The sequence below is a fragment of the Thermobia domestica genome, chromosome 3, assembly GCF_964235325.1.
Source record: "Thermobia domestica chromosome 3, izTheDome1.hap1.1, whole genome shotgun sequence".
NCBI classification, from domain to species: domain Eukaryota; kingdom Metazoa; phylum Arthropoda; class Insecta; order Zygentoma; family Lepismatidae; genus Thermobia; species Thermobia domestica.
Genome location: NC_137456.1, coordinates 320,175,851 through 320,192,991, shown reverse-complemented (window position 1 = coordinate 320,192,991; position 17,141 = coordinate 320,175,851).

The following is a 17,141-nucleotide window of genomic DNA, read 5'->3' as shown; positions in this document are numbered from 1 at the left end:
AATCATTGTAGTTTAAATATATTTCATCGTTTCCTTCAATAAATATACCTGTTGTCGAAATTACCCTATTATAAGATACAAAGACGAAAGTTCATTTATTCTCATAGTTTGAAGTCATTTCTGGTTTAATATCTATTGAAGTTGGATTATATATTTTCTACTTTCTTCCTATTTCCTGTGTCTCCAAGATTACTTCTTATCTGTATTTATGATACAATATGTATCACAGGAATGCAAGTAATGTCTTGCATTGATTAATTTTACAAATTCATTGTATTAAAGAGATTTATGCTGGACTGTTTCACTATTACTAATTATCTTCCTTATAGACACGAACATTATTTCTTGTTTGTAATACATGTATAATGGACTTTTTGAAAGATATTAAAACACTTTTCCTTCAACACATGTAACTAATTCCTCACACGATCATTCAATTTGCTTATTATTAAGCAATGGCATTTAGTTATGCTTTTTCGAGAACGGAATGTTTTAATATATCTATATACTGTGTACACAACGGCATTGCGACCGTATAACATAAATGCTATTTTTTTCTTGTATGACCACCAATGTCTGATGTGAAGTCATGCATTGTCCCGTAAATTGAAGCTCAAGAGTATTGTTGAGTAATAACCAACAGTACCTTTCCTACCCTCGTTCTTGTGTCCACCTTCTTGTTCAATCAAAAGAAATAATGAACTTTGAAATAATTATCGATTACTAATGATAATCGTGATCACAATGTAAACTACATCTTTACGTATACACTAGAACACATTTCTTACTTCCATACGTAGTTACATCAAACTTTATCACTCCTAAGTATCTGCTTTAAAATAAAATCGAGAAAAGTTAATCTTTCACAGATTTTATCTCTGTACGACTTTCTGCGTGATAAGTGATTATCACACAGTAGCGATCTTATGAGTAACTCATTTATGTTGCAGATACTAAGGGTAGCCAAGAAAGTTCTGTCTCTTTTTGCGGATATCTGTGTTCAATTGGCCCTCGTACCGTGAGTTGAACCCGAATGAAGATAAGGGGAAAGTCAGTAGTTGTTGTGGGTATATTCAACACACTATCTGGTTGCGGCAGTTCAGTTCCACCGTAAACTTGGGTAAGAACAGAGTGAACATGGGACTTCCACAGAGCATCATAAGGGCGTGCATGCTGTAGAAGTTCAAACTGGGATCAAAGGCCTCTGTACCGGGGAAAAAAGTCAGGCTTTTGTTGAGGGTGTCGTCACTACGCGGTCAGTACAGAGGTGGTTTAACAAGTTTATAAACGGTGATGAAACACTCGAAGACGCACGACGTGTCTGAAGACCGACACATGTACAAAATGAAGATCTTCAGATAGCTATTGAGGCAAAAAGTCACCAAACGTTTTAGGAGCTGGGACTACAATTCAGTGTGGGTGGAGAAACCATCCCGCAGCACCTTCATCAACTTGGAAATCACTACAAGTTGGGTCGATGTGTTCATATGATTTGACTCCGGACCAGAACTCAACGCGAGAAGAAACCAGTGTTTCTTTGCTACCTCGACTGAGGAAGGAGCCATTTCTAGACTAAGCTCCACAGCGCCGTCTTCATTGCTTACCATCCGATTAACCTGTTGCAAAACAGCCAAAACCAGCATTGCACCAGAAGAAGGTTCTACTGTGCGTTTAATAAAGCGCTCGCGGTATCGTGCATCGGGACCTGCTACCAGCTGGTCAGAATATCACGGCAGCTATATATTTTAATCAGTTGAGCAGTGTTCAAGAAAAACTCAAACCTCTGGAGTTTTGAATCACAAAGGATTCCTCCTAGGCAAGCCTCACTTGGCTAGGATGACCCGGGACACCATTCTAAGGGCCTTGGATGAAAAACATTATTGCATCCGCCATACTCACTGGACATTGCGCCTTCGTATTATACCTGCCCCATTCCTTGGACAATTACCTTAGAGAACTCCAGTTCAAATCCCTGCTAGAGGTTCAAAATACACTTTATACCTTCTTCGCTTCACGGACACCAAGTTCTACCGCGATGAAATCTGTCATTCCAGATCGTTGGCAGGAGGTCATCGATGCAGGTGTGGACTATTTTTGATCTTCGAGATACATCTTAGGTAACATATCGATTTTCGAAGGTGGTGGGTGAAAAAGTGACAGAAATTTCTTGATTACTTTTATGTAAAAAATTGAAAATAATGTACGTTTACAAAGACATATACTTACAAAAATATATATACTGCTTTTATTTTGACTTATAGAGTACTTAAGAAGTAATGACAAGCTATACGTATTATGACAAGGTAAAATTATATATGGCTGTCATAGATGTTTGCAATGGCTGGTCAATTACCGATGTGCTGTCCATGTTATCTGCTGTGAAACCAAATGAACCACAGCTAACATGAAACAAAATTCTGGTGAAAGAAAGCAGGGGAATGACATATCGATAAATATTGTTAAAGTTTAAGATGAATGGATTGTTTATAAAATGATTTATTATTGTACACTTACGAAGGTTTGATAGCCAACCTTCTTCTGCTGTCTCCTTGGGGCTCGAATTACTTATGACGTTATTCTTAAAGGAACGTAAGAATTTAATAATCTCTGTATTTATAAAAAGAATATTATGAATCTGAAACATTTGATTCTATTAAGTATTTTGCCATGTTCAGTTGTAAAGAAGTATGCCATGAAACACAAGACAAAACGTTTTTCTGTGTTTCATTACTTCACGTAGTGATGTGACCATATCAGACACTATCACATGTGTGGTCCATACTACCGGAGATAGTTTGAAATTCGTTGGTTCATTTCATGCGTAGGTGTCGACAAATAATTGGAATCTGAAACGACACTAATAACTTTGAGTTCCAGATTGTTGGTTTGAGTTCAGTCCATAAAATGATTGAAGACGAAATTATATCATGTAATATGTGTCACAGATATTATCCTAACACGACACTGGAAGATGAAATTTGGGAATAGATGGAGCAAACATTAGGACTGTCAGATTACTAAAACTATTATTAATAATATTTCCTAAAATAACTGTGTATCAAAGAGTATTGTATGTGTGCTATTGATAGACCACGGATTTCAAGTATGTAAGGAAAAGAGTGATGAGGTTAAGGTACTTGTGGGCTCAGTCATGAAGTGATCACCTCCACTGTTGGGATTGCTGGTTCGTTTTCAAGCCCAGGAAAAAGATCTTGTCGTGAAGAAATACTGCGTGTAGAGGTTTTATTTTGGATCTGCCCATGCTAAAATATTTTCTCATTTCGTAATTTGGGCCATTATTATTGTCAAAGTTTCTCTTATTTTCGGATCACACTTGTGGGAAGTTAGAGAGAAAATAATGATATAATTCTTAAATGATTATGATATTTGTTAAACACCTATTGTTAAGATGACAGCAAACGGAATTGATTTTCAGGTTCGATTTCAGTGGAAGATTATGAGGTTCGGATCGCATTTTAAGTTGTAAGTCCGCGTTTCATATAAGCTTTCTGCTGGAAGGGACGCTTGTAACACTTTTCAGATCAGCTACAATAATGTTTGTTAATTAAACATGCCTTATAATTATAAGTTAAAGATGTTGGGCAAGCGAATTGGTAGTGTTCATGTGTTAGTTGCGTTTCCATTCAAGTTCTATTCACGATGGAAACAAGGAAATAATTTTCAGTGATCAAACAGTACTTTGCGTTAGCAGATTGTGTTAATAGATCGGTATTTTCCGGACATCGTGAGGACAATGGGGAAGTTTCATGAATGAAAAAATCTAGAAATCTCCAACAATGCAAAGATACGCGATAAACTGACTACTGCAACTTAAAGTTTTGAGGTGAGTTTTTAGTAGTTCAGGGCTTCGTGCCTGAAAATTTTGTTTCTCTTTTCAATTAACCAACACCATGTAGAGATTACAAAGCAGGAATAATAGCTTGTGGAAGTGGGGTTATTCTATCAATTACACACATGCAACATACACGGTGTTTCAAAACAACACCGACAACGTTTGGGAGTTGATTCCTGTCACCAAGATAAGACAAAAATGTATAGAGCTACCTGGGTGCACAAATGTTTCCTTTTGGAGTTATAGGGTGTCAAAAATATATAAAAAAAAATTGAAGGTCCATAGCTCAAAAACTGTGAGACATACAGTTATCGGGTCAAGATTTCACTTAGAAACTAATATGTGGTTAATCCAAAAATCAATGTTTCAGAATCCTTATTTACTCACGCAACATTTTCATAGAATGAGTTTAGCTATTGGTATATAATTTGAAATAGGTCTACTGACCAACTACCTCTATAAAAATTGTTGTGGAAGTACCGCAGGATTCTGAAACATAGACGTTTGGATAGTAAACATATTAGTTCCTAAGTGAAGTCTTGACCCGACTACGGTAGGTCCCATAGTTTTGGAGCTATGGGCATTTAAATTTCATTCTTAATGTTTTTGGCAACCTAAAACTCTGAGAGTAAGCATTTGTGCACCCAAGTTTGACTGTATTTTTTGTCTTATCTTGGTGTCAGGAATCATCACCCAAACATTGTCGGTGTTATTTGAAACACTCTGTATATACATTTTTTTTTGGGGGGGGATGAAAACTAATATTTAGTTAAATACGGGAACGTACAATCATTGTAAAATGTGGTGGTTGGTGAGCATACACACATAAAAAGTTTATGGGAGTTAAAAAGGTTAAACCAATCTCCGACAGCCAAAAAGGTAAAACAATCTTACTATTCCCTCGTAAGCTAGCTATTCCTTGTATTGGGCGACTGTCAGTTGTTTCCATCATATGTTGTGAGGTTTGATCCATGTTGATTAGAGTTTTGAAAAGGAAATCCACATTGGTATTGCTTAATAATGGACGTACGTGGTATATTTTCTTTATCTCATCTCCAAAAAGGAGATAAGCAATTATTTTCTCGAGACGAGACAAGACGAAACAAACGAGACGAAACATATTGTCTTATTTCGTCTCGTGCGCTTCCTTACAGAGTGGGGATCATGTCATGAGACGTACTATTGTAGAAGTGAGATTAAATAAAACATTGCACACAATGAATTATAAGGCATTTCTCTGATTTCAAGAACCATTTCGCTCAATTAATAAAATATACAGCCCTCAAATAGGAAGATCTCCTAAAGCATTTCCCGTACAAATCTTACTTACAGTTATAATGAGCAAAAGTTTTGTAGATTTTGTTGCAAATTCTTATATTTTAAGTTCCCATTAAACTTTTCCGATATCGTTTTTTTTTCTTTTCTTCTTCACCGTTGTTTAATAATATTCATTTTCAGTTAATTTCCGATTGTTCTGTCTCTAATTTTCTCCTTTTTCCTTCCGTTTCTGGCGTTTCTCCTGCTTTTCTATTTGGAAATTTTTGTATCTATAAACTTGTTTCATTTTCATTGTTTTGTGTGAGCGGCGCTGCTTTACTTTTAAAGCTTTACGTAATTATTCTGTTGTTTGGTTGATTCGGAATTTGACGCTTCTTTTAGTACTGCTTCTATGTGTAAAAGAACCCACTGTTTGGCATAAAACACCTTCCACATGAACTTCTACTGGGAATCGAACCATGGCCTCCTGGGTAAAACAATTGGAAGATATTGTGAAGGAGAGGAGATGATAGAGAGGAGGAAGGAAGTACGACAGATGGGAAAGGAACACAACAATGTGCACTAACGCATTATTTATGTCTTGGTCTGATGGCATGAGGAGTTACGTGTATCCTAACTGTATATAAAACTACATGAACTGACATAAAATAAACAGCTACTTCTGGTTGACGTGGAAAGTTCAAATTTTCATGATTGTAGCTTTCTGGTACAGACCCACAGTAAAATTACCAGAAATGTACCTTTTTTAAGTTTTATGGGGTCTAGAGAGAGAATGAAGAAATTTCCCATATTATTTAAGCGGGGATTTTATGTACCTATCATTTTATATTTTAAGGACTTGGAATAAAATTTGAAATTTGGCATGTTTTATATTTTCGTTTGCACCACCTAAGTAAATTGCCAAAAATAAAAATTTCCAACTTAAGAGCGCTTTTATGGGGAACTGAAAAGTCATTCCCATGTTATTTATATGGGGACATCTTTTACACCCCCGAAATGTTTGATCGCTTCCGGCCGGATTGGAATGGCAAAGTCTAACATCGTTGTGGCCTTCCGAAACTAATGCATAGCACAATTGCCAAAAATAATTATTTTTCGTTTTTAAGGGGTTTAAAGGGGAAAAGAGAAAACTTTCTTATTTTATATATAAATAAAACTCATCAGAGTTTGTTGGTCTTACATGTAGCTCTAATTAGCAGTATTACAACCCCCTGAGAAATCCGTCCTGGATCCGTCTCTGTTTTGATCAACATGTCGCTTCGAGTACTCAAGGGAAAGCCAAACCGTCACGGTCGTCGACTAAGGATCGATGTAATTTCTCTGCAAGTGGGCACTGTTGGGGCATGGTAGGGGAATGGCAAGTCAAGTGAGAATAAAGAAAATTAAAACGACCCAATGAACTTTCATTACCTGTCTGAAAACAAAATTTGTGGACCAGAGCGTGGACGTGGCACAACATAGGAGCAGCAGACTGCGTGAATTAACCTTTATCCGATTAAAAAAACAGTATGTGTCTACTTGCAAAAATAACTTTGTATATTTTGAAAAAAATCTATCACACGTTGGAAGTTAGTGTTCTTTTTTCTTTTCATAGGATCACACAATTTAGACTCTAAAGGTCCCAAAGTTAATAGTTTATGGTCTAGAAACTCGAGCTTGTACGCCTACTATACTCGAAACAAACCTGCTCTTGAACTGTTCTTTGCAATGCATACAAAGAGCAACTATCTCGCCCAAGTTCCTTAGCACAGTCAATTTGTTAAAATTTTACGGGTAATACTGGCTTTAAGAGAGACTACCGATATCATAGCTTCTGTTATAGAATCAAAGGTAGTACATTTTCCAGCTGTTAATGTCTCCCGGAAGAAAAATAAGCTTTTAAAGTATATTTATTTTTTTGTCTACAAGGGTATATTTCGTTCTGTGATTTCTTATGAATTTTGGCATTTGTAAACTGTTAAGCTCTTACACAATTTTTTTTATTTTTATAATTCATTCTTACAATAAATCTATTATTTCACATTTTGCCATACTTGTCTCAGTTCATAGAAATGTCCCTGCTATTTTTTTTCACTGAACTCTATATGTTACATTTTAAGGTTTCCTAAAAGCGGTCTTATTATTTGAATTCTTTATATTTCCGATCCTAGTCTACCGTGCGGGAGACCTAGGTTCGTTAGAGATTAAATTAGAGCTTCTATTTTAAATTTTGATTGTTGGTCTATAGGAATTGGGAATTTCTGTTTGAAGTTCTAAAGAAAGTTGGGTGGGAATGGAAAGATCGAAGACTCATAGCGCACTTAGATATGAATCAACAAGTAAGTGTTAGAATAAGGGAGGGAATGGTAGAGGAGAGTGTAATTGGAAGGGGAGCTTGACAGGGGTGCAGTCTCTCGCCTACATTAATTAATATACGAGAGAAGAAATAATGCAAGGGAGCCTACAGAATGAAAAAAGCGTTTCATTAGGAGGTAGAATGATTAGGTGTATGCAAATGATATGACACTTATTGCAGAATATGAAGACAAAATCAATAATGTGTTAGAAAACTTGAGGAAGAACTGTGAAGAATATGGGATGAAAATAAATGTTACAAAGACAAAACCCATGATGTTTGGAACGAAGAAGTCCTGTCAAATATACAAGTACGAAAATAGAATAAGGTACTAGTTTCCGTTACGTGGGTAGTATTATTAGTAATGATATGAAATGTGAACGTCAAATGAAAAAACAAAGGTAGGAATGGCGAAAGAAGCCTTTTGGAGGAACAAAATACTTTTTTGTGGGACCTGGAATAAAGAGTTGAGAAAAATACTTATAAAATACTTCGTGTGTAGTATTGTGTTCTGTGAGTCGAAAACATGGACATTACGCAAAGGTGATGAGGAACGACTGGAAGCTTTCCAAATATGGGTGTGGAGAAAATGGAGCGAATAAGCTGGATCGAGCGGAAAACAAACGGTAGGCTGTTAGAATTGATAGAAGAGAAAAGAACATTTTTTGATAATATTAAGAAGAGGAAGAGAAACTGGTTGAAACATTGGATGAGAATGAACTGTATCATAAGGGACGTTGTATTGGGTATGGTCGCAGGAAGGAAAGAGAGGGAGCGAATGAGACTATAATTAATGGACGATTTTGAAATAAAAATTTCGAACTTGGAATCGAAAAGGTTAGCGGAAAACCGTATAACATGGAAAGTTCTTAGTTGCAGCAAATGCCCTGGCAATAACAGCAGAACACCTAATGATAATGATGAATGACATTGTTTTATATTATTGTGCAAAGTCATTTAGAAAGAGAGGACGTGGCCACACCCACACGAAATGTTCCTCGTTCCTGTTCTTGATGCTAAAATACGTTGGATGAACATTGCTCTGTCCCTTTCATTTGCATTATTAATGTTTTAGAGATCTCTTCGGAAACAGTGGTGGTACCAAGTACCGTTGTGTACTGACGCAAATATCACTCTCTGTATGTAGGGAAACATACAATTACATACTAAATTGCATCCAAGAATTTATAATTTGGATTCTTGATATTAATTAAAATATTATTAAAATAAAATGTGGAATATTATTGTTTTGTGTAAGAAAATACTTTTTTTTTAACTCTTCGCCTTTATATTATTACTAGTTATGATTGTACTATTATTGTTTGCAGAAGCGCTACAAATAACAACTCTTGTTCCAATTCGGATGGAGCTTTTGGAATTTGTTATCTAATGCCATTTGAATATGTTGCAAATAAATTCCCGAAAATCAATGGTAAGTTATTAACTAGGTTTTAAGTTATAGCTAAAATAATAAGCACGAATATCGTAGTTGCTAAAATCGAATATACATGTAAGTATTTACCTAATGAGGAATAGTGGTAACAAAAAAGAAATAGTATTAGTCATAGCAAATGAGGCCGCTCAACCCCATTGGAAATTAAACTTTAGGTTATGTGTTGTATTAGGGCAAATAAAAATAAAAGGCTAAGAATATCCGTGAATGCAAATATTAATCAATTTTGTATTTAGTAGTTGGAGAACTACAATACTTAATTTGAAGATGAGAGAAGAGGATGGATTAGAATAGAAAAATAGAAAATTGGAGGGGTGAAGAAAGCTGGAAGAATGGGAAGATAGGACTGATTAGTAAAGATATAGTAAGTTTTTTTTCAGAAAGATGAATTTAGCGGAACTTAACTTTGTTCTGTGGCAGGTAACATTTTCTTCCATGCGAATAACGATTATATAGTTCGGAGAACATTCAATTAGGATAAATATTTTATTTAGGTGATCCAATTTGGAAAGTGATGAAAAAAGTATAGAGAAGGTTATCGTGTTTTATTTTACGAAGAGCTGCAAATGTGTCAATAACACTGATCTACTTGATGTATGATAGTAGTTATAAGCTATGCTTAGCATACTGAAATTTGGTTGGTAATGCATTATTACCTCCTTGACTTCAGTGTTTCCAGATCAAAGTTTAAACATATCTATGTAAGTTAACTACAACGTAATTCCATCTGAATTTAAAGTATATGTTTCTTCCGTTCTTTAAAGGCAATAATATACAAAGTTAATTAACGTTCCATACGTGCATGATAAGTTTTAAAATCCTTAAGGAAATCATTAATGCTTGATCTCGATCTAGATGCTATACCTTAAAACAAGGAATAACTGGATTAGCCGTATAACTAAAATAGTATTCTTTGTACATGTCTGAACAAATGTTCCTTACTTGTAAAACTGGTAATGAAATTTTTTTAACGAAAATTCTACCAGTGGGCATTGTAAGCATCTGTGTAAACATTATGCATATTAATGACTCACTCATTTGTACTATCGGCCCAATGGCGGTATAGCCTTCCTAGTAGGACAGAAACGTCTAGCGCACATTATGGATTTTTCATATGTTACATTTATTAGTATATTTTGTTGCTGTTATACCGTATTCTACAACATTGTTCTTAGCTTTTTAAATGTATTACAAATAGTAAAATATAGCAAGACAAACAGTGAAGTTAATAAATAGTAAGAATTATCATATTACCTTTCGAAAATTTAATATTATGAATATATTTGTAAAGGAAACAAAATTAAATTTGAGGAACAATAATTTGCAGTACACTTATTTATAAATAATATGTAATGCAATATGCGTTTACTCTTCTACAACGAACCTGGATTGAAAATTAATAACGATGGAAGATTGACATTAAATTGTACCGAACAGAGTTTTGTTGAAGTTTTTGCATGTTTATTGTATGAAAACCTGATTACGTTGTGCTAACATCCATCCATTTTAAGAGTTTTTGTATCATAGGCTGCTTGGGCGTTCTATTATTAAATGAGACCTTCGGTTCATACTGTATTTCAAATTCAACATTTACGTCGGTTTGAAATTTAATTGTTTGTGGTAGTTTGAAATTAGAAAATAGAAGCCATGCATATCATCCCTCTCGAGACAAAGTGACATATCTCATTTTCTTAATTTTTTCCAGGAGACAACTTTAAACATTTTCTAATTGTTTATTCTATCGTCTTCTTTTCAAAATTTCGTTTGATATTCTTTCTTCAGGTTATTAATTTACGTGATCGAAATAAATTTTGAAAGACGATAAAATAAACAATAAGAAAAGGTTTAAAGTTGTGTCCTGGAAAAATTAAGAAAATGAGATACGCCCTTTGTCTCGAGAGGAACGATATAATTTATCAGAAGACCGAGACATCGCGATACGAGCTTCATATAACTTTCAGATAAAAACGCCAGAAAACCAATAAGAAGGAAATATGAAAGAGCCAGTTACTGATTGCGTTTTGAGCCTTTGGGTATTTTTTAAAATAAAGATAACGTTACCCCAATATTGATATTAACTATTGGGAGGTTTCTCACGAAGAACAATGTGCAATATTATTAGTGTATCAGTAGTTACACAAGGTTGCGTTGTCAATAACTGTGAACGAAACTCTACCAGAAGAATGTTTTGTATATCACAGAATGTCAAATTGAGTTTATCTAAGCTCAGAAAAAGACTCTGAACTTCTTGAAAGGTGATATTTCGGAACATTTCAGTGCGATCTTGGTTAATCATCCTGGATTCCGCCACGCGTCACTATATCTACATAATAAATGTTTTTCGTATGGATGACACTTCAGATCTTTAAAGTGTGATATAGTTTGTGGCTTTTTGATTACCCTTAGACACCAATTTCGAAGTAAAATTTATAATCCGTCACACCACACACTATTTTGAAAAGCTGTATATTTCATGATTGATTAATATTTTACCTATGTAAATATTAGTTTGCTGGTTGTTTCACCCGAAATGTCTCATAAGTAAATACTTATTTAACGTTGCAAGTATTCTTTTAACTTTGAATCAAAATCTTACAATATCAAGGATTGTTCTTTATCTCACAGGTGAACCGGTGACAGTTACTATTGACGTAGCTGTTGGCTCAGTAACTTCTGTTAGAGAAACAGACTTGGTATGTATTACTTTATCGTAGTTTTTTAAAAGAAAATTCCACAAAGGTTTGTTAATTTATTCGTATATGATAGTACATTATGAAAAGCAGGAGACGTACAAGTATTATGTTGTTATTATGTAGAAAAAATGTGACAACTTTGCAAACTGTTTTATTACAGATCTTATCAAATGCCCCATCTATATCGAATGAAATGAGAGAAAATACCTCAAAGTTGTAATACAGTAAAATTTATATGCAAATGCGAATTAGGTGATCAATGATACAACGGATTCCTATCAAGGAAGTTATTGGAGCTTCAAGTAGGAACTGAAACCATGTGCACTATATGTGTACATTAATACCTTGGTAATATGTTTCCAAAAGGATCTAATGCCTCATCAAGCCTCAATTTACTACGTTGCGCCATGTCCATTGTTCACGTTGTAAGTCTTGGCAGAAATACTTACATCTGGATACCAATCAGAGTGGTTCGAGGTCGATTTAGAGAGTGTGCGATGTTTTGTATTACTTGCATACTGTAGAAAATCGCGATCAATTAAAATATATATCTACGTATTATGTTACTAGATGTATCCTTTGGTACTTCATGGAATCATTAAATAAAAATATTTTACTTAAATAAAAATTCATTTGTAATAAGTCCTTTGAGAAACTTGACTTGTCGATATAACCAAATTATTAAAGACAAAAATGTTTTGGGTTCAACGATCATGTTTCGGAGCATTCTGTTTATTTATCCATCTCATATTATAAATATTTCGTGTAAGAAAAACCTTTTCAAGAGATACATAGATTCTTGATGTTACAGTGAAGCTTTGAGTTAATTCGACAAACAATACTTCTTAGAATAACGCATTTACCAAATTAAGTTCTTGGCATGATTAGTCTGTGTGTAGAGAAACGTATGTCATTAACACTCGCCCAGCGAAGATACTAGAAAAAACGCTTCTGGGAACATAGGGTCATTTTTGATCCATCAATTTGTTTTAAATCAAAACAGTATTATCATGATTTCCAATTAATTTAAAGCTTGATATTGGTGAAGAGCATATTGGTCTTCAGTGGCGGATAGAGAAAGTAAAGATTTGGGAGCCAGCCAGAACTCATACTATGAATGATTCAGCACTTTCTTCTTGCTTCTAACCTGTTCACGAAATATCTGACATGAAGTTTTCAGAAATGTTTGCTCGGATATTATTAGAAGACAAAGAACAGACACGCACAGTTTATTTATATTCTTTGCCTACACAAGTGAAACTGGACTATAATATTTGATATTTACTCTGACAGGCAATGCTACCAGTTCATGAAGGGAAATTTCCCGTCCATAGACATGAAATTTTCCAATATGATACAATATTTCCAGTAAGTAAATAGTTCCCACAAACGCACTCAGATATATATTAAAAAAGTGTACCATGTGTTTCCATTGGTACATATTTTCAAGAAAATTTTGTCAGATCATACATATTTGGAACGAAATATCCAGCACTCCTGTCACTGATATGAATTTCTTGTTTTGTGGGAATATTTTGCCACCTGGTAACACTGCTGAAATGTCTCAGCATGCTATGGAAATGAGTAAAGAGTAGAAATGATCATACAGAGTGAGAAAAATTACAATAAATCTGACGGTGTGAAGTAAATAAGGCAAATAAAATATCGTTGACGTAAACTGCGAAGACCGGGTCATTCAACACCCAGACAAAGAACTTTTTATTTGTGGTTGACAAATAAAAAATGCTACGGTAACAGAAGTGCTACTGCAAGGCACGTGTGTTGAAAGAAGCATATGTAGGTCGATGACCGGAAAAAAGGAAGAAGAAATAGTGACAAAATTAAAACAAAATATTTGTGGGTCAAGAATGACCCGATCTCCGTTGAGCGAGTGTTAAAGGACATTATGGTGTAGTGCTTCTTCTTAACACCTATTACCACACTCATATTCTTTTAGAGCCCAAATATTAAACGTTACTTTATTCTAATGTCAGGGGAGGAAGAGTCTAACTCACCGTTAGAAGCGAAACGTATTGTCTATCGATCAATGCACAAGTATACCTTTTCATAGCATTAGTGCACAAGTATACAATTCCAGAGAATTAGTGAAGTTAACCAGTACGGGATATAGTCAGTACTTAGGAACGGGGTTGCTGAGAAATTTAGTGTAACTAACAACAATTTTCTTCTTCCTTCTCCTATTATTATTATTATTATTATTATTATTATTATTATTATTATTGGTAATATTATTATTGGTATTATTATTATTGAAAGTTTCTCTGACCCTAATAATTATACCTTCAGCGTTGTTTAATTCATTTTTAAGCTAAATTCTATTTAATCAAATCTAGAGCAAAATTTTTATCAGTTAAAACTTGACCACTATTCCCTTTAAAATAAAAGCACACTGGTCTGAACCTTGCGGTCTGCAATATAGTACCCCAGAACCGGTCACCGGCAACCGATATTTGTCAGAACGATTGCAATGTTTTCTGAAAGAAAAAAGTACTTGATGAATTTACTTGACGAACGTAAAATATATATTCATATAGGCAGAACACAAATCTTGTATTACTGAGTATGAGGTTTAAGTTTTTGTTTCTCGAAATATTTCCTAGCAGAGGGTTTAGTCTAGTGAGTGATCAACAGACCAGTATTCTTGCCGCTATCCATTATATTTTACGCTTGAACTACTGGATTAGTAGAGTATCATTTAAATACTATGAAAGAAATAAGAATATAAAATTAGTAAACTTACCAATAGTGGTGTAAATTATGTTACATGAAGCTTGTAATTATTCACAAGAGATTCATTCAGCAGCGCTGTTGGATTCACGATTGGCGAAAGTTAGTGAATCCTGAAGTAAATAATACTTCTGTAATTCCCCTAAGCAATGAAATATATTGTAAGTATTTCCTTTGTTAATTGTATGGACATTTGTTATAAGTCACCTCGAGACAAATGGTATTTTCCACCTACACAAGAGTATTTAACCTAATAAGACTGTGAAGTTTTACTAGAATATATTATAATTTTATCTATATAAATAATTGGTTAAAGGAAAATAAATGAATATTATATATTTCCCTGTAGGACATGAGCTTGACATTCTTCATGAGGGCCTCGTGGTACGATTGTCGCATTTTGGACTTTGATGATAAGGAGATTTTACTTCAACCTCGAGACTTTTCCAAATTTTGGCAACCAGACGTAAGTACTATTTCCTATTTTTTCATCTGTATAAATAAAAGTAGATATATTGACAGCTTTGTGTGACTCTTCATAAAACACTGGAACGATTTAGATGATTTTGGAGAAATAAGTGTACTTAAGGCCAACTTAAACTTCAATCAAATTTTTGACATGAGTGAGAGCAATTGATGATGTGCTGAAAAGGTGTAGTTTAATATAATTCAATACAACCAGCATTAGTATGCAATCCATAGATTACCTGAGTTGCTGAGTGAATAATTAAACCGTCGATGCCGTTTCAGTCAAAATGCATCCCGTAGGATCGTGTGAGCGCGTTTAATCGATAAAGAAATATTAGCATTATATTCATGGATTTCTATGTCGCTAAAGGCATTTAAGTTCGGCACGACGACACGGATGCCACTAATTGTGGATCGTGGGTCAAGAACGGAGTGACGTTATAGATTTTTAACTACATTTTCATTAAAATGGGTAGTTTAATGCGGTTACAAGTTCAAACACTTTCCGAAAACCTATTGTTCCTGTGCTAGGAGCGGGTGTCTCAACTACTTCACTATACATGAGAAAATACTATTTATATAGCATCTTCTCTTAAGAACAAAATCAAGTATTGAGAAGACTGAAAAAATATGATTTATTCGCTGAAGGTATTCGGAAAGTGATATGTTGTCTGGGAAAGGTATAAAATGATTTCCAGGTAGCGTAGCGACTGAAACCTAGAGCTAAAACAGACAAAAGTAGACTAGCTAGTTACTATAGTAGAGGGTTTTTACGTGTTTCCCTCTTACGAAGTTACTAACTATACCACGCAAGATTGAGTAATTTCTCAAACCACTATCTCTGAAAGTGAATGTGACGATATGAGCACTCACCTTGACCAATTAACAATACTAATACATTCATGATTTTGCTGAGGAGATCAACATTTTAAAGTTGATTTTATTGGAAATATTTGGCTGAAAGAGTACCCGATACAGTTGGGAATAAACTTCTGATTTACCCCCTTTTTTCTAAATATTCAAAGAATCTACTATACTGACCACTTAAATCTCTCCGTTGAAACTTGTCGTAACCGTATTAGTACTGTAAACTTTCGTGGATAATAATTGTAATTATATTTTATTTTGCTTGACAACAAATTCTTCTAAATTTCAATAGAATATAGCTTAAACATTTCTCTTTTCTTTATGTTATTTCTTAGTAACTCGCAGTTTTAATTTTGTTTTCTAAAGGAGGAACATGCTTCTTATTTACGATTCTTGAAGTTTTAATATCTGACAAACACTTAAAATATGTTTATAGCTCTGTTTAGTCAGACATATTAAAAAGTAAATTTTATCATAAACATTATTAATTAATAATTGACATAACATTCTTGTTTTCCTTCGTGGCCAAGTGTGTTATATTAGTATCGGGTGCACATAGTAGTAAATGTTAATATCCTATTTTATACAGTATGTTGTGTTTTCTGTCATATGTTATAGACAAGGAAATTAAACTGTAGGCTAATCCCATTGATATATTTATCCTAGCAATAGGTATTAGTCTGAGATTGATCAGGTGGACTATGCCTAATGTCAGAAATTCTGTACGTATCCAAAAATATGACTGGCTAACTAGATATTAACGAGTTACTTCATTCCTCAACAGGGTTGAATGAAAAGTCCTTTGAGGATATATAACTGAGGATTAATTTCTTTGTAATTTCAAACTAGGACAAACGATGTGCACTTACGTCAGTAACTGCGATTGAATATCCTTTTTCCCTTTGTTTGTGAAATTTCTTTTTCGTCAAAGAGCATATCTATGTTGGCTCGGGAAAAATGTGAAATGAGCTCCGTGGAACAGATGAGGGTCACGTACCGTAGATATAAACCCCCTAGAAAATTCATCGTGTTATTGCAGACAACTTAGACACACATTATTCTGTGAAAATTCTTCTTATACTAGTATGATGATGAAATAATTGCGCTGCCTCAATCCAATCTGTACCAATGCGATATTTCATAACAAAGATAATACTAAGAAATAGTCTTCTGGCTTCCCTAATTATATTTCTATTAGGAATATGATTAGTGGTTACCTAATCCTAAATAGAATCACTTTTACAAATAACAACTCAATTCGTAATTCTTCCATTTTATTAAGGAATTCACCGTAAATTCATATTTACATTCACGCATAAATTTTGTCAGTCGTATATATATGTATTACATTACCAAATCATATTCACCTTATATATTATAAACTTCCACCTAACATCGGTGAAAATTCCAATTCTACATGACACGTGTTGGTTTTCAATCACATGG